Source organism: Microcaecilia unicolor, chromosome 2 (genome assembly GCF_901765095.1).
Source record: "Microcaecilia unicolor chromosome 2, aMicUni1.1, whole genome shotgun sequence".
Classification (NCBI taxonomy): Eukaryota; Metazoa; Chordata; class Amphibia; order Gymnophiona; family Siphonopidae; genus Microcaecilia; species Microcaecilia unicolor.
In genome coordinates, this window is record NC_044032.1 from 249433378 (window position 1) to 249452030 (window position 18653).

Consider the following 18653-nt stretch of genomic DNA (forward strand, 5'->3'; position numbering starts at 1 on the left):
TAAATTTACCACACTGCAGCTTCATCGCATGCCCCCTTGTCCTAGTATTTTTGGAAAGCGTAAACAGATGCTCCACATCGACCCGTTCCATTCCACTCATTATCTTTTAGACCTCTATCATATCTCTCCTCAGCCACCTTTTCTCCAAGCTGAAGAGCCCCAGCCTCTTCAGCCTGTCCTGATAGGGAAGCCGTCCCATCCCCTGTATCATCTTTGTCGCCCTTCTCTGCACCTTTTCCAATTCCACTATTAGGCATATTTTCAAAGCACTTAGCCTTCCAAAGTTCCATAGAAACCTATGGAACTTTGGAAGGCTAAGTGCTTTGAAAATATGCCTCTATGTCTTTTTTGAGGTGCAGCGACCAGAATTGAACACAATACTCAGATTGAAAAAGAAAGAACTGACTTTGATAATATGACTCCTAGAATTGATACATTGGAACAAGGATTAAAGAAAATAGACAATGTTCAATCTTTAATTTTGAAAGATGTTTCTGAGACTTAAATCTGAAAATTTTGAGAATTACACTAGAAGCCAGAATCTTCGCTTTATCAATTTTCCTTTTATACCAATGGTAAAACCTGGGGATATGTTAAAAAGATATCTACAAGAAAATTTATGTATACCAGAGTCAAATTTACCACCTTTCACAAAGGTATTTTATCTACCTCAAAAATTAATGGAACAACAACAACCACAAGAGGGAAAAAATTTAGATATTTCTGCTCTCTTAGAGACATCAGATACTGAATTAGCTACGGCTGCGACCTTACATAAGTACATAAGTAATGCCACACTGGGAAAAGACCAAGGGCCCATCGAGCCCAGCATCCTGTCCACGACAGTGGCCAATCCAGGCCAAGGGCACCTGGCAAGCTTCCCAAATGTACAAACATTCTATACATGTTATTCCTGGAATTGTGGATTTTTCCCAAGTCCATTTAGTAGTGGTTTATGGACTTGTCCTTTAGGAAACTGTCTAACCCCTTTTTAAACTCTGCCAAGCTAACTGCCTTCACCACGTTCTCCGGCAACGAATTCCAGAGTTTAATTATGCGTTGGGTGAATAAACATTTTCTCCGATTTGTTTTAAATTTACTACACTGTAGTTTCATCACATGCCCCCTAGTCCTAGTATTTTTGGAAAGCGTGAAAATACTAGGACTAGGGGTTGCAACCAGTGGCGTTCCTAGGGGGGCTGACACCCGGGGCGGATCGCCGATGCGCCCCGGCCCCTGGGTGCAGCGCCCCCCCGGAACAGTGCGACGCCCCCCCTGGTGAAAGGAACCCCCCCCCCGGGTGCACGCTGCTGGGGGGGAGGGTGCCGCGCGCCTGCCGGCTCTTCGTTTTCATGCTCCCTCTGCCCCAGAACAGGAAGTAACCTGTTCCGGGGCAAAGGGAGCATGAAAATGAAGCGCCGACAGGCGCGTGGCACCCCCCCAGCAGCGTGCACCCGGGGCGGACCGCCCCCACCCCACCCCCTTGGTACGCCACTGGTTGCAACCGTAGCTTTACCTCCAGATAAACAATGGCTATTCCAGATGTTTTTCAAACATAAGGAGAAACCATTTTTGGATTTACGTATTTCCTTATTTCCAGATTATTCAAGAGTGAGCAGAAGTTTTCAACGTATCATCAACGACGACACCTAGATCCCTTTCTTGGTCCGTGACTCCCAACGCTGAACCTTGCATGACGTAGTTATAGTTTGGGTTCCTCTTTCCCACATGCATCACTTTGCACTTGTTTACATTAAACATCATCTGCCATTTAGATGCCCAGTCTCCCAGTCTCGTAAGATCCTCTTGTAGTTTTTCACAATCTTCCCGCGATTTGACTACTTTGAATAACTTTGTGTCATTGGCAAATTTGATTACCTCACTAGTTACCCCCATCTCTAGGTCATTTATGAATATGTTAAAAAGCAGAGGTCCCAGCACCGATCCCTGAGGGACCCCGCTAACTACTTGCGAATATTGACCTTTTAGTCCTACTCTCTGTTTCCTATCTTTCAACCAGCTTTTAATCCACAGTAAGCCACTACCTCTGATCCCATGTCCCTCTAATTTCCTCTGTAGTCTTTCATGAGGGACCTTATCAAATGCCTTCTGAAAATCTAGATACACAATATCAACGGGCTCACCTTTGTCCACATGTTTGTTCACCTCTTCAAAGAAATGCAGCAGATTGGTGAGGCAAGACTTCCCTTCACTAAATCCATGTTGACTTTGTCCCATTAGTCCATGCTTTTGAACGTGCTCTGTAATTTTGTTCTTGATTATAGTCTCTACCATTTTGCCCGGCACCAACGTCAGACTCACTGGTCTATAATTTCCTGGGTTTCCTCTGGAACCTTTTTAAAATATCGGCGTTACATTGGCCACCCTCCAATCTTCTGGTACCACGCTCGATTTTAAGGGATAAATTACAAATCAATAATAGTAGCTCTGCCAGCTCATTTTTTAGTTCTGTCAGTATCCTAGGGTGAATACCATCCGGTCCAGGAGATTGCTACTCTTCAGTTTGCAGAACTGCTCCATTACGTCTTCCAGATTTACAGATATTTCAATAAGTTTTTCCAACTGTTCAGCTACGAATACCCTGTCCGGCACCGGTATCCCACCCAAATCTTCCTCGGTGAAGACCGAAGCAAAGAACTCATTTAGTTTTTCTGCTATTTCTTTGTCTTCCTTGATCGCCCCTTTTACACCTCGGTCATCCAGCGGGCCAACCGATTCTTTTGCCGGGTTCCTGCTTTTCATGTATCTAAAAAACTTTTACTATCAGTTTTCGCCACTAACCCCCTCCCACCCTCAAAAAACATCTTTAAAAATCTTTCATGCCAGCCTCTATGCCAGCCTCAAATGTCATACTCAGGTCCATCACAGCAGTATGCAGGTCCCTGGAGCTGTTTTAGTGGGTGCAGTGCATTTCAGGCAGGGGACCCAGACCCATCCCCCCCTACCTATTACACTTGTGGTGGTAAATGTGAGCCCTCAAAAACCCACCAGAAACCCACTGTACCCACACCTAGGTGCCCCCTTTCACCTGTAAGGGCTATGGTAGTGTTGTACAGTTGTGGGTAGTGGGTTTTGGGAGGCTCAGCACACAAGGTAAGGGAGCTATGTACCTGGGAGCAATTTCTGAAGTCCACTGCAGTGCCCCCTAGGGTGCCCGGTTGGTGTCCTGGCATGTCAGGGGGAGCAATGCACTACGAATGCTGGCTCCTCTCATGACCAAAGGGCTTGCATTTGGTCGTTTCTGAGATGGGCGTCCTTGGTTTCCATTATCGCCGAAAATCAGAAACGACCAAGTCTAAGGACGACCATCGCTAAGGACGACCTAAATGTTGAGATTTGGCCGTCCCCGACTGTATTATCGAAACGAAAGATGGACATCCATCTTGTTTCGATAATACGGGTTTCCCCGCCCCTCCACCGGAATGTTTTGCAAGGACGTCCTCAGCAAAACTTGGGCATCCCTTTCGATTATGCCCCTCTTTGCAATTAATGTCTTTTTTCATTTTTTAAATTTATTTATGCTTATTGTTAATGCGGATATGGCATTCCTATTCATATGTATGGATCATATTATATTGTGCTAAGTAGCAGTGTGGTGACTTTAGATTTTTAATTTTTATGCTGTGACCTTTGACCGCTTCACGCTTTATAATTGGTCTTTTAGTGACTGGGTTTTCATGCTTTCAAGCTTATAAGCTGTCTGACTGACACTGCCATCGTGTGTTTTTTTCTGGTAAGTTTTGTACTTTATTTGATACTTTGCTGCCATCTTCTGGCTTGTTGTACTTGGTCTCAAAGGCTGATTCAGTTTTCTTTTTGTTTCAGGTAAATCATGGTGGTGATACTTGGGATATGTCCAGGTCTCCACACCATTTGGTATGCATGGTGTCTTTTCATTTATTTTATATAGACACTAGTAAAAAAAGGCCCGTTTCTGACTGAAATGAAACGGGCGCTAGCAAGGTTTTCCTCGGAGTGTTTATGTTTGGGAGAGTGTATGTGAGAGTGACTGTTTGAGAGTCAGAGTGAAAGTGTGAGTGTGTGAGAGAGAGAGTGAGTCTGGGTGTGAGTGTGTTTGTGAGAGAGTGTGTGTGTGAGAATAAGAGTGTTTGCAAGTGTGTATGTGAGACACAGTGTGAGAGAGAGTGTGTGTGTGTGGGCGAGAGAGAGAGTGTGTGTGAGACACAGATTCTCTGTGAGAGTGAGTGTATGAGACCAAGCGAGTGTGTGAGTGACTGTGTGGCACATAGAGAGTGAATGTGATACAGTGTGAGACAGAGTGTGTGAGAGTGAGAGTCAGAAAGAAATTGTATATGAGAGAGAGAGTGTGAGCCGTGGCCTCCCAGTCCATGGCCATCTGTCCCCTGCCCCCTCCATTCATCCTTTTCCAGCAATTCCCCTCTCTCCCTGAGCCCTGCCCTCCCAATCCATGGCTATCCATGTTTCTCTGTCACCTGCCCCCTCCATTCATCCCTATCCAGCATTTCCCCTCTCTGCCTGAGGCCTGTCCTGCAATCCATATCCATCCATGCCCATCTGTCCCCTCCATTCATCCCTATCCAGCAATTCCCCTCTCCCTGAGTCCTGCCCTTCCAATCCATGGCCATCCATGCTCCTCTGTCACCTGGCCCCTCCATTTTTCCCTATCCAGCATTTCCCCTCTCTGCCTGAGGCCTGCCCTGCAATCCATATCCATCCATGCCCATCTGTCCCCTCCATTCACCCCTATCCAGCAATTCCCCTCTCCCTGAGTCCTGCCCTTCCAATTCATGCCCATCCATGCTCCTCTGTCACCTGGCCCCTCCATTTTTCCCTATCCAGCATTTTCCCTCTCTGCCTGAGGCCTGCCCTGCAATCCTTATCCATCCATGCCCATCTGTCCCCTCCATTCATCCCTATCCAGCAATTCCCCTCTCCCTGAGTCCTGCCCTCCCAATCCATGGCCATCCATGCTCCTCTGTCCCCTGCCCCCTCCATTCATCCCTTTCCAGCAATTCCCCTCTCTCCCTGAGCCCTGCCCTCCCAATGCATGCACATCCATGCTCTTCTGTCCCCTGCCCCCTCCATTTATCCTTTTCCAGCAAGTCCCCTCTCTCCCTTCCATGACCCCCCCTCGCATCCATGCTCCTCTCTCTCCCATGTTCCAGCCTGGGCCGCCCTCTTCCCCCCCCCCCCCTTCGCATCCATGCTATCGTTTCTCCCCTGCCCTTACTACTACTACTACTGGCCACCCTCTTCTCTCCCCCCAACATCCGTTTTTGTTTTTTTTCTTCATTTTAAATTTACCTCCGTGGCGGTTCCGGCAGCGAAGCGTCAGGGAAGGAGGCGGCGCTCCCGACGTCTAGCTTTCCCTTCGCTCTGTTCCGCCTTCTTTTGACGTCATCCTTGACGTCAGAAGAAGGCGGAACACAGCGAAAGGAAGGCTAGAGGTCGGGAGCGCCGCCTCCTTCCCTGACGCTTCGCTGCTGTTTTTTTTTTCCGCCCTCGACGTCATGACGTTTGACGCGAGGGCGGGGCAGCGAGTCTTCGTCAGTGGCTTCACCACCACGAACTTACGAACCGTTCTGAGAGTCTGAGTGACTTCAGAACGTTGTCCTCAGAACGTTGAGGGAGCGTTTTATTATATTAGATTTGTGATTATATTTCTACTTGTTGTATATCTAGTTATTATATTTTATTGATTATGCATGTCATAGTTTTTATGTATTATATATATCTTTAGACTTGTGTTTTTTAAATTGCATTTTTATACATGTGTTAGTAATATGTATGTATGTATTTATGTTTGATTATAGCCCCTGATGCAGCCCATATGAGGGCAAAGCACAGCCTGTGTCGGGCATTGTTGGTTTATTAACACTACAGTACAACAGGGATACCTATATTTTTTTAAAGATATTTTTAGAGGTGTATGGCGCAACGAGGTCATTTTTAATGCTGCCTTCTATGTTACAATATTGTGTAATGCTTTTTAAAGATGTTTTTTCTGCATTGGAACCTTGTATATTTCCAAAAGAAATTCTTTTACACTGTCACATTGCATGGGAAGTTGTCTATTTATTTTTTTTCATTTTGTATTAATTATTAATCATTTGTTTTTCTATGTAACACTACAGTCACCTCTTATAAACTTCCTTTATAAGTAAATGGGCAATTTGGAATTTCTTGTGGCAGTCTCTGCACTGAATAAAGGAAATAATGTTTGCATTGACTATGGCACATATTTTACTGATGGATTCATTTTATATTTTACCTAAGGGAAGTTTTTTGTGCACACTATATTTATTGATATCTGGGGATAGGATACTCTCATGTTTTCATCTTCATAAAATGATTAAATAATCCTCCTTTGTTTTATACTAGGCAATATGCCATAACTTCGTGGTTCATTTCCATTATTCCATATTAAACACATAAGAACCATTCTGGTAAGATCATTTCATTATCGCTTCTCTGATCAGGCAGTAGATTCTACTTTCTACAATATTTCAGTTCACAATCTAATCAACTTGTTTTAGTTTTTTGTCTAATAGTACTGTTTTTTGCTATTGATTATGAATTTGATGAGATTATTGCTTTTGATTGGTTTTATTTGACATGCAGATGATGTTATCTGTTTTTTTGTTTTATTTTGTGAAATTGGCAACTTGCCTGATCTTGCTCTAAGTATGTTATCGTTTTTTTACGTGATTTTAATTATCAAACCATTTAACTTGTTCTAGTCCTCTATTGTCAAATTTTAATGTTGTTTTGATTCTTTTGTTTTTTTATGAATTTGATGACTTGCCTGTTGGTTTTATGTAAATGTTTGTCAGCAATATATATACATTTTTACATTTTTATATATGTAATGCCTGTTTTAATATTCATGTTCATTTTTTATATGTTTTTTATGTTAGACCCCTGAAGCAGGCATTTGTACGCTGAAACATGGCCCATGTCGGGTCATTTTCAGATTAAAGGACGACCGTTATCTCTATCCTGAAGGCCCAGTGTTGATTTTTTTTCTGTTTCTGTTTATGATTGTTGGTTTATTAACCATTAATAAACTTATTTTGGACTTTGTTTGTCTGTTTTGCTCCTTTTTGTTGCCATCAGAGTTTGCAGAGAGATCCTGTCTCCGTCCCCGCTCCTGCAGTTTCTGTCCCCATCCCCGTGGGCTCTGTCCTCATCTGCAGAAGCCTTGATTTTATATTTAAATCTTTTCATTAAAGTATAAAAAGGAACAATATGATGTGCAACTGTTGTTTATAAATCACAAATAGAAAACAATAATAACAATGAGCAACTATAATAACCCCACCACCACCATCACCTTCTACCCTTCCAACCCAACAATAGCTGACTTCTACTACCCTAAGGAATCCTAATCCACCCTGTTAAAATATCCAGGAGTACAAAATACAGCCCGTTCTGCATGCCCTAGCAGGGGAAAAATATGCCCTATGAAGCACTGTTATGATTTTTTAATCTGTAAATGAATAAGTTAACAATCTCAGGATTCAGTCTAGCTCTCCTGTCTTCCACAGTCCTTTCTGCAATAGAAGATGTCTTCTTAGATGATGTGCTGGTAGCAGGAATTTCTCCGAGGACAAGCAGGCTGCTTGTTCTCACGACTGGGGTTGACGTCCGCGGCAGCCCCCACCAACCGGAAGAAGCTTCGCGGGACGGTCGGCACGCAGGCCACGCCCACCGCGCATGCGCGGCCGCCTTCCCGCCCGTGCGCGACCGCTCCCGCCAGTTCCTTTTTTTCCGCGCCTGGAGAGAGTCGTGCTTTGCCGCTCTCTCTACTTCAGCCGCCGGACTCTTGCGATCGCGTATACGCGGATCGCGCTTCGTTAATTTAATTTAATTTCCTTTTATTATCTTTTCTTTTACAAAAAAAAAAAAAAAGACTGCGCGTGTGGAGCACGCGCTCCCCTTTTCCCTCGCTTCTAGCGGGGACGCCTCGTTGCGGCCTAGTGGCCGCTCGGTCGGCTAGTTTTTTCGTGGTGTGATTTTAGCCACCATTGCCGACTTTGACTTCGCCGACGCGATTTTTCCGTCGATGTCCTCGAAGGTCCCGAGTGGATTTAAAAAGTGTGGTCGCTGCGGCCGGCCGATCTCGCAGACCGACACCCACGCTTGGTGCCTCCAGTGCCTCGGGCCGGAGCACAATCTCAAGTCGTGCGCGCTGTGTCTCGGTCTCCGGAAACGGACTCAGGTTGCGAGGCAAGTTCTGCGGGACCGTCTTTTTGGAACTTGCGCCGGCCCCTCGACGTCGACCTCGACGGCATCGGTATCGAAGGCCGGATCTTCGGTACCGGTATCGATGCCCGAGACATCGGCACCGATGGCAGCGACCCCAGGAGAACAGGTCCCGTCGGCCCGCCGGTCCGCCGGTGAGAGTGGGGTTGAGAGGCCGCGTGGGCTGTCGGCCCCGGTCACTCCCTCAGCTCGTGAGCCACGGGACCGAACCCTGTCGGACCCGGTACCTCGAGACCGAGGGGGATCGACCTCCTCCTCCTCCATGCCCTCCGGCGCCGGTGACGTGCACCGGAAAAAAGACAAGAAGCGCCGTCACCGGGAGCCCTCGGTGCACCCTGAAGGGGAGTCGACGCCGAAGCGTCATCGCAGAGAGGAGAGATCTCCGTCGGTGGTGGAGGTACCGACGCGTCGGGGTTCCGGCACCTCGGTGCCGTCTCCTGGCCCCCAGCAGCTTCTGGCACCGACACCCTTACCGGCCCCACCGCCTTTCCCGGCAGCGGGCCTGGACGAGTGCCTCAGAGCCATCCTTCCGGGGATCCTGGAAGGGCTGATGCGCCAGGCTGTGCCGGCGTCGGGGGTGCTTGCGCCCCCGGCGCCGATGACTGTGGCGCCGGCGAGCTCTAGCCCGGCGCCGGGGCTGTCGACACCGCCGCCGCTTGCGGTGCCGGTCTCGACCGCCACGCAGGTGGAGTCCCCGTCGACGTCGATGGAGGGAGCTCCGTCCCCGCCGGCGCGGGAGTCCACCGCTCGACGACACCGAGGCCTCGGTGCCTCGACGTCGAGCCGGGCCCGGTACCGGACTCAGCTACATGAGCTAATGTCCGATACCGAGGATGAGGACTCGTGGGGGGAAGAGGAAGACCCGAGATATTTCTCCTCAGAGGAGTCTACGGGCCTTCCCTCGGACCCCACGCCGTCACCGGAGAGGAAGCTCTCACCTCCTGAGAGTCTCTCCTTTGCCTCCTTTGTGCGGGATATGTCTATAAGCATTCCCTTTCCCGTGGTCTCTGTGGAAGAGCCGAGGGCCGAGATGCTCGAGGTCCTCGACTATCCATCACCACCTAGAGAGTCCTCCACGGTACCGCTGCACAATGTCCTGAAGGAGACGCTGCTTCGGAACTGGGTGCGACCACTAACTAACCCCACCATTCCCAAGAAAGCAGAGTCCCAGTACAGGATCCACTCTGACCCAGAGCTCATGCGGCCCCAGTTGCCCCATGACTCAGCGGTCGTGGATTCTGCTCTCAAGAGGGCACGGAGTTCGAGGGATACCGCCTCGGCGCCCCCGGGGCGGGAGTCTCGCACTCTGGACTCATTTGGGAGGAAGGCCTACCAATCCTCCATGCTCGTGACCCGCATCCAATCTTACCTGCTCTATATGAGCATCCACATGCGGACCTATGTGCAACAGCTGGCGGACCTGGTCGATAAGCTCCCGCCGGAGCAGTCCAGGCCATATCAGGAGGTGGTCAGGCAGCTGAAGGCGTGCAGAAAGTTCCTGTCCAGGGGGATTTTTGACACCTGTGACGTGGCATCTCGTGCTGCGGCCCAAGGTATAGTGATGCGCAGGCTCTCATGGCTGCGTGCCTCTGACCTGGACAACCGCACCCAGCAGAGACTGGCTGACGTCCCTTGCCGGGGGGATAATATTTTTGGCGAGAAGGTCGAGCAGATGGTTGACCAACTGCATCAGCGGGAAACCGCTCTCGACAAGCTCTCCCACCGGGCGCCTTCAGCACCCGCCCCCGCGGGCGGGCGTTTTTCCCGGGCTCGGCAGGCTGCACCCTATTCTTTTGCGAAGCGTAGGTACAACCAGCCGGCCCGAAGGCCTCGTCAGGCACAGGGACAGCCCCAGCGCGCTCGTTCCCGTCAACAGCGTGCGCCTAAGCAGCCCCCTGCGCCTCCACAGCAAAAGCCGGGGACGGGCTTTTGACTGGATCCACGGGAACATAGCCGCCCTACAAGTGTCCGTACCGGACGACCTGCCGGTCGGAGGGAGGTTAAAATTCTTTCACCAAAGGTGGCCTCTCATAACCTCCGACCAGTGGGTTCTCCAAATAGTGCGGTGCGGATACGCCCTGAATTTGACCTCCCTGCCTCCAAATTGTCCTCCGGGAGCTCAGTCTTTCAGCTCCCATCACAAGCAGGTACTTGCAGAGGAACTCTCCGCCCTTCTCAGCGCCAATGCGGTCGAGCCCGTACCACCCGGGCAGGAAGGGCAGGGATTCTATTCCAGGTACTTCCTTGTGGAAAAGAAAACAGGGGGGATGCGTCCCATCCTAGACCTGAGAGGCCTGAACAAATTCCTGGTCAAAGAAAAGTTCAGGATGCTTTCCTTGGGCACCCTTCTGCCAATGATTCAGAAAAACGATTGGCTATGTTCCCTGGATTTAAAGGACGCATACACTCACATCCCGATACTGCCAGCTCACAGACAGTATCTCAGATTCCGCCTGGGCGCACGGCATTTTCAGTATTGTGTGCTGCCCTTTGGGCTCGCCTCTGCCCCACGAGTGTTTACAAAGTGCCTCGTGGTGGTAGCGGCCTACCTACGCAAGCTGGGAGTGCACGTGTTCCCATATCTCGACGATTGGCTGGTCAAGAACACCTCGGAGGCAGGAGCCCTCCGGTCCATGCAGTGCACTATTCAGCTTCTGGAGCTGCTGGGGTTTGTGATAAATTACCCAAAGTCCCATCTCCAGCCAACCCAGTCTCTGGAATTCATAGGAGCTCTGCTGAATACCCAGACGGCTCAGGCCTACCTTCCCGAAGCGAGGGCCACCAATCTCCTGGCCCTGGCTTCGCAGACCAGAGCGTCTCAGCAGATCACAGCTCGGCAGATGTTGAGACTTCTGGGTCATATGGCCTCCACAGTTCATGTGACTCCCATGGCTCGTCTTCACATGAGATCTGCTCAATGGACCCTAGCTTCCCAGTGGTTCCAAGCCACCGGGAATCTAGAGGATGTCATCCGCCTCTCCACCAGTTGCCGCACTTCACTGCTCTGGTGGACCATACGGACCAATTTGACCCTGGGACGTCCATTCCAAATTCCGCAGCCCACGAAAGTGCTGACGACGGATGCATCTCGCCTGGGGTGGGGAGCCCATGTCGATGGGCTTCACACCCAGGGTCTGTGGTCCCTCCAGGAAAAGGATCTGCAGATCAACCTCCTGGAGCTCCGAGCGATCTGGAACGCACTGAAGGCTTTCAGAGATCGGCTGTCCTGCCAAATTATCCAAATTCGGACAGACAATCAGGTTGCAATGTATTACGTCAACAAGCAGGGGGGCACCGGATCTCGCCCCCTGTGTCAGGAAGCCGTCGGGATGTGGCGTTGGGCGTGTCGGTTCGGCATGCTTCTCCAAGCCACGTACCTGGCAGGCGTAAACAACAGTCTGGCCGACAGACTGAGCAGAGTCATGCAACCGCACGAGTGGTCGCTCCATTCCAGAGTGGTACGCAAGATCTTCCGAGAGTGGGGCACCCCCTCGGTGGATCTTTTCGCCTCTCAGACCAACCACAAGCTGCCTCTGTTCTGTTCCAGACTTCAGACACACGGCAGGCTAGCGTCAGATGCCTTTCTCCTTCATTGGGGGACCGGCCTCCTGTATGCTTATCCTCCCATACCTTTGGTGGGGAAGACCTTACTGAAGCTCAAGCAAGACCGCGGCACCATGATTCTGATAGCGCCCTTTTGGCCCCGTCAGATCTGGTTCCCTCTTCTTCTGGAGTTGTCCTCCGAAGAACCGTGGAGATTGGAGTGTTTTCCGACTCTCATTTCGCAGAACGACGGAGCGTTGCTGCACCCCAACCTTCAATCCCTGGCTCTCACGGCCTGGATGTTGAGGGCGTAGACTTCGCTGCGTTGGGTCTGTCTGAGGGTGTCTCCCGGGTCTTGCTTGCCTCTAGGAAGGATTCCACTAAAAAGAGTTACTTTTTCAAGTGGAGGAGGTTTGTCGTTTGGTGTGAGAGCAAGGCCCTAGAACCTCGTTCTTGCCCTGCACAGAACCTGCTTGAATACCTTCTGCACTTATCAGAGTCTGGCCTCAAGACCAACTCAGTAAGGAATCACCTTAGTGCGATTAGTGCTTACCATTATCGTGTGGAAGGTAAAGCCATCTCTGGAGAGCCTTTAGTCGTTCGATTCATGAGAGGCTTGCTTTTGTCAAAGCCCCCTATCAAGCCTCCTACTGTGTCATGGGATCTCAACGTCGTCCTCACCCAGCTGATGAAACCTCCTTTTGAGCCACTGAATACCTGCCATCTGAAGTACTTGACCTGGAAGGTCATTTTCTTGGTGGCAGTTACTTCAGCTCGTAGGGTCAGTGAGCTTCAAGCCCTAGTAGCTCATGCTCCATATACTAAATTTCATCACAACAGAGTAGTGCTCCGCACTCACCCAAAGTTCCTGCCGAAGGTGGTGTCGGAGTTCCATCTTAACCAGTCAATTGTCTTGCCAACATTCTTCCCCAGGCCGCATACCCGCCCTGCTGAACGTCAGTTGCACACATTGGACTGCAAGAGAGCATTGGCCTTCTATCTGGAGCGGACACAGCCCAACAGACAGTCCGCCCAATTGTTTATTTCTTTCGACCCTAACAGGCTAGGGGTCGCTGTCGGGAAACGCACCATCTCCAATTGGCTAGCAGATTGCATTTCCTTCACTTACGCCCAGGCTGGGCTGACTCTTGAGGGTCATGTCACGGCTCATAGTGTCAGAGCCATGGCAGCGTCGGTGGCCCACTTGAAGTCAGCCACTATTGAAGAGATCTGCAAGGCTGCGACGTGGTCATCTGTCCACACATTCACATCTCATTACTGCCTCCAGCAGGATACCCGACGCGACAGTCGGTTCGGGCAGTCGGTGTTGCAGAATCTGTTTGGGGTGTAAATCCAACTCCACCCTCCAGGACCCGAATTTATTCTGGTCAGGCTGCACTCTCAGTTAGTTGTTCTTCGTAGGTCAATTTCTGTTGTACCCTCGCCGTTGCGAGGTTCAATTGACCTGGGTTATTGTTTTGAGTGAGCCTGAGAGCTAGGGATACCCCAGTCGTGAGAACAAGCAGCCTGCTTGTCCTCGGAGAAAGGGTATGATACATACCTGTAGCAGTTGTTCTCCGAGGACAGCAGGCTGATTGTTCTCACCTACCCTCCCTCCTCCCCTTTGGAGTTGTGTGTTTCATCTTTTGCTAGTCATTCAACTGGCGGGAGCGGTCGCACACGGGCGGGAAGGCGGCCGCGCATGCGCGGTGGGCGTGGCCTGCGTGCCGACCGTCCCGCGAAGCTTCTTCCGGTTGGTGGGGGCTGCCGCGGACGTCAACCCCAGTCGTGAGAACAATCAGCCTGCTGTCCTCGGAGAACAACTGCTACAGGTATGTATCATACCCTGTACAGGATCCCCCATGCAAATTTTGTTAGTTGTGACCATCATGTTTGCTTGTTTTTCCAAAAAATCAAAATGTCGTCATCTGCATCACGCAAACATAAATAACAGTCCAGTTCATTAACAGGCTTCAAAGTAGAAAATGACAAGGGGACAAAGTTTGTCCCCGTCTCCACAGGCTCTGTCCCCATCCCTGCCCCGTCCCCACGGGATCTGTCCCTGCCCCCCCCCCCCCCCCCCCCCCGCAGTTACCCTGGGTCCTTGTCCCTTTGTCATTCTCTATACCCAGCTGTGAGTGGCTTATGGGGGTTGGCATGAGTGTGATGGTTTCTGTGGCAGGCCCTAGGTGGGGTGATGTTGCCAGTGCCACCTGTGACTGTCCCAAAGTAATAGAAAATAGAGTCAATCAGAGATTTACATCAACAATTGAATAACCCATAAATCACCTTCTGGCTACCTCATTTTGTATGTGTGTGTGCGCGTGTGGTCAGACACACCCTGATCCCTGCGGACAAGTGTATAAAGTGGGTTTTTGCAGATACAGATTCTCATGAATCATCTTCTGAGGAATTTGCAGAAACATCAAATATTGAAAGTTTCATAGCTGAAGATCAGAATAAGCTAGTTATTAACATGCTAAGTAGTAAGGAGGTATGAAGTGATACTGCCAAGGCTAAGAGCACCCCACAGATAGAGGAAGTAGTGGAGCGTATAAAAGATACCGCTGGCCTTTCATCTTCTTCTTTGCTCTCAGCCCTGTTCTAATAGCATCAGCAGTCCCAAGGAAGCAGAGTGGACATCTCATAAAAAAAATAAAAAATCTGTGATAATGAGAGTATTTTCAAGTTCTTGAGAATCAGCATTATACAGAATACATTTCCTTTTCATGCTTGCCCTCCTCCCTGCAGGTAAAGACAGGGCAAATCTGCTCACCTTCTTCATATATGTTGGTGCAGCCAGGCAGCCAATTAGCATTACTCTTTCTCCATGGAGATCTTTGCACAGCTGAAGAGTTCTGCCAGTGCAGACTGACTTTTAGTCTAGCTCTGCAGTTCCTGTGGCCTTGAGCCTTAGAGGGTTCTGTCTGGAAGTCAGCTAATGGTGGAATGTTTCCTCCCACCCCTCCTGGAGTCCTTTCAGTAGGGGCCCTGAAGGAACTCTTAAGCTTTAGGACTTCCATTCTGGGTAAATACGGTAGAAGACAGCAGGCAATGCATAATGCTGTTGCAGGTCCCAGAAAACCGCAAAGGCAGGAGCTTCTATCTCCCATGGAAAAGCTGGTGGGCTACCAGGGCATATCATACATGAGACCAGTTTGGCCACTGCAGGACATATTGCAAAGAAGAAGAACCAGAGCCTAGTGGCGTGAGAACTGCATTCCCTCCTGAAGTGTTGAGGCTCTCTTGACAGGTAAATGGACTCAGGAATTTGCCACTGGTGCTTCCTGGTAATAGGTGTTGCTTTCAGAGGAAATGCAGCAGCAGGAGACCTTCGCATAGGTGATAATGCTTTTGGCTTTCTGCTTGATTGCAATTAGACCTTCTCAGCAACTCTTAGGTCTGAGATACATATAGAATGCCGCCTAGATCCTTATGGTTTTAGCAGAATATGTATGAAAGAGAATTACAAACAAATCAAGGGTACGGCGTTGTGCTGTACACTGGCCCCCTTCTGTTGCTGATTTGTATATGGCCGAGTTTGAGAGTAGATTTTTAACGGGCATTTCTTACTCCGGACAATTACTAGCTTTGAATAAATATATAAATGATGTTTTTATAATATGGGAGGGCACAAGGGAACAACTATTGGAGTTCCATGAATGGATCAATCATCTTTATACAAACTTAAAATTTAAACTAGAGTATAATGAAATGAGATTCCATTATTAGATAATAAGAAAGGACAAAGGGAAGATATAGACCAGTATCTATAGAAAACAAAGATGGACGTTAACAAACTGTTACACTTTGAGAGCTGCCATGGCATCCAGTTTTTCCTACATAAGCACACAACTGTGGAACGCATTACCAAAAGCCTTGAAAACTACGTACGATCACCTAAACGTCCGGAAAACACTAAAAACTAACCTGTTTAAAAAGGCATACCCTACCAATCCAACATAAATGCCTGATCTCTGCAACACAACAATACTAAAGTACGTAATGGACATAACACAACTCTTCCGTTATACGATGCCCTAATGTGGCTGTGCCACATGAACTTTATCTTACCACAACATCACTTTGTATTTGTTCACACCGGAGTCTGCAAATACCTCTCCAGTACTATGTAAGCCAAATTGAGCCTACAAATAGATGGGAAAATGTGGGATACAAATGTAACAAATAAAATAAATAAAGTTTAAAAAGGAACTTGCCATACAGCCAATTCTTAAGGATAAGAGGCCTCTGCTCAGAAGTTTCTGAATTTATCAAACAGGCAGATGGTATGATAGGGAGAATTTCAGAAAGGGGTTACACGAAGAAATGCACTGAAGAATGCCTGAAAAAACCCCACAATCTTCTGATAGAAAGAATTACTGAAAAAGAAGAATAGAAAGGAAGAATTCAACTAGTTCTCCTGAGATATTGTGCAAATTTTAAGTAAACATTGGCCCCTAATAAAGAGAATGGGCTCTTTCTCTAATAAAGACTTTCTAGTAGTAGCACATAGCAGAGGTAGAAATTTAAAAGATCTCCTTTACCCTTAGCATTTCAGAGTACGAGAGACACATATGAGCCTCTTGGGATATTGTCCTTGTGGACACTGCTCTGTCTGCTCAGTCAATGCCACTATTAAAACCATAATATAGCCAGCCACAGGGAAGCCATATCATTTGAGACACTTCTCCATTTGTAGAACTGAGAGAGTAATTTATGCAGGATTTTGCCCCTATGGCTTGATGTATATTGGTAAGACCAAAAGGGCCTTCAGTGCTAGACTTATTGATCACCGCAGTGCGATAAAAAAAAAAAAAGAAACACCTAGAAAAACCTTTAGTTGAACATGCACTTCAGTTCAAACACCTGTGTTAGGATTTTACATTTTTTTGTTTTGAGCAAGCTGCAGATACCGTGGAGAGGGGGGATATAGACAATATTTTGCTGAGAATTGAACAAAGATTTATCTTTCAATTCAGTGTGTATTTATAAAAATTTACTGTGGGAGATCATGTGATACAGTGAGAGGATGACATGCTTTTTCCTCTCTGAAGACCCCGTGCTCCTTTCATATACTTTCTCTTGAAATTTCCCCCGGTAGTGGGTCACAAATTTATCTCTCTGCAGCCAAGATCGCATGGACAAATATTTTTACTGGCAAATGGCAGTGAATTACTGCTCGCCTTCCTGTGCCTCTGGCCTCTCTCCATGAGCAGAAATGTAGGTTTATGCTACTTTATCCAGCAACATTAAAAAATCTTTGTTAATAGACGATGGCAAACCTGTGAATCCTTAGAAGCAGCACACTTTGTCGACCACATTGCTGTGTCCACTGAGGAAGGCAACTGACTTGTTTTACTTTTCCACAATGGGCCTACTCTGGAGGGCAGGTTATGTGCTCTTGTTTCATACTTGGAGATGGGGAATCTATTGCATACCTTTCATTTTTCTTGTCTTTCCTGTTGTATTACTTGGAGTATTCAATTATTGTTTGTAGGGGGGGGCGCATGCAGGTAACCGATGCAGATGGTCTCTACATCTCAATTACATGTATATGTGGTTGAGTCTATACTGGTTACTGGAGGATGGCTGGGTTGGGAGAGGGGAGAGGTATGGGGTTGACAGGGTTGGGGATTGATGAAGGAAAATACAAAATGCGGTCTCGCATTGAGGACCAGGATGTTTTAAAGTCGATATGCTAAGAAGTTTCTTGCAGTTACTCTGGTAGCCTTCTCCTTGCCTTGTGGTGCCTCCTCGGAAGCAAGGAACATACAGTTTGCAAAAGGATCTATTCATTTGATCACAACATCTGCTAATGGACCTTTGACATGCTTTAAGCATAGGATAAAGGACATTACAAATTTACTGATATTTAAAGAAACATCGTGGAACTGTGGTCTTATAGTTAACTAACATATGCTCAAAATGATATGATCTAAATATATCTCACAAAATATTACCCAGCTCTCAATATACTTCAACCGTACTTTTATATTTGTAAAAGGATATTATTGCATTTTTTTAGGATCCATCAGATTTTCCTATCACCATCACACAGGCTAATAACGTGAGCCAGGCACTTTTGTGATGGGTAGGTATTCCTCACTTGATCCATTTTAATTAAATTTCAATTTTAGCAATTTTTAGCAAATTTTTCTCTTATACTTTATAAAAATCAGGTTCAAATTTCAGTCAGAAAAAAGCACTTAGCTTCAAAACTGGAACATCGCTTTACATTTCTTCTTTCATTTCAAATGATTTTAACGACTGATCACTCATCTCGGAGATTTGCACTGACATGAATTCACGTTTCGCAACTAGTACTATATCAAGGTATATCTCCTGGGATTAAAAAAACATATGTTAGTCACTAATATTTTAACAATCCTCGGTAACAATTTTGCAATAAGAATACCTCAAACGAGTCTGGAAACAATTCTCTGCTTTCTCCATCATGTTTCAAAAATGGCCGCGGCGTTCTAGCTATTTAAATATGGGATTTCTCAAATCTTACGTCAGTAATTTACTCGCACCAATCACAGAGCTCCACACTCTAACTCCTCCCCTTACACTAGATGACTGACATCCACTCAATTTCTCGATTTAAACCCTTAGGGTGTACAGAATTTAAAGAGAAAATCCATGATTGTTCTTTATAATTTAAAACATTTTCAATATTACCACCCTCCCACCCTACTATAACATGATCAATAATTCTCCATTTTATATCCGTAATTTTATGGTCATATTCCATCCAATGTTGTACAAGTGGAGCTTCCTCCTTTTTATTTTGAATCCGAGATTTATGTTCATTTAACCGTATTGTTATGGGGCGCTTA

General features: G+C 47.5%; 1 long non-coding RNA gene across 1 annotated transcript in view; it reads left to right on the forward strand.

Annotated features, from left to right (window-relative positions):
* LOC115463421 overlaps nucleotides 1-6957 on the forward strand; it is a 28246-nt gene extending 21289 nt beyond the window's left edge. Inside the window, exons 2-5 of the long non-coding RNA XR_003941031.1 lie at nucleotides 3686-3754; nucleotides 3847-3897; nucleotides 6385-6449; nucleotides 6921-6957. This is a non-coding gene — a long non-coding RNA (uncharacterized LOC115463421). The remainder of the gene's footprint in view (nucleotides 1-3685; nucleotides 3755-3846; nucleotides 3898-6384; nucleotides 6450-6920) is intronic.
* Nucleotides 6958-18653: the final 11696 nt, after the last annotated feature.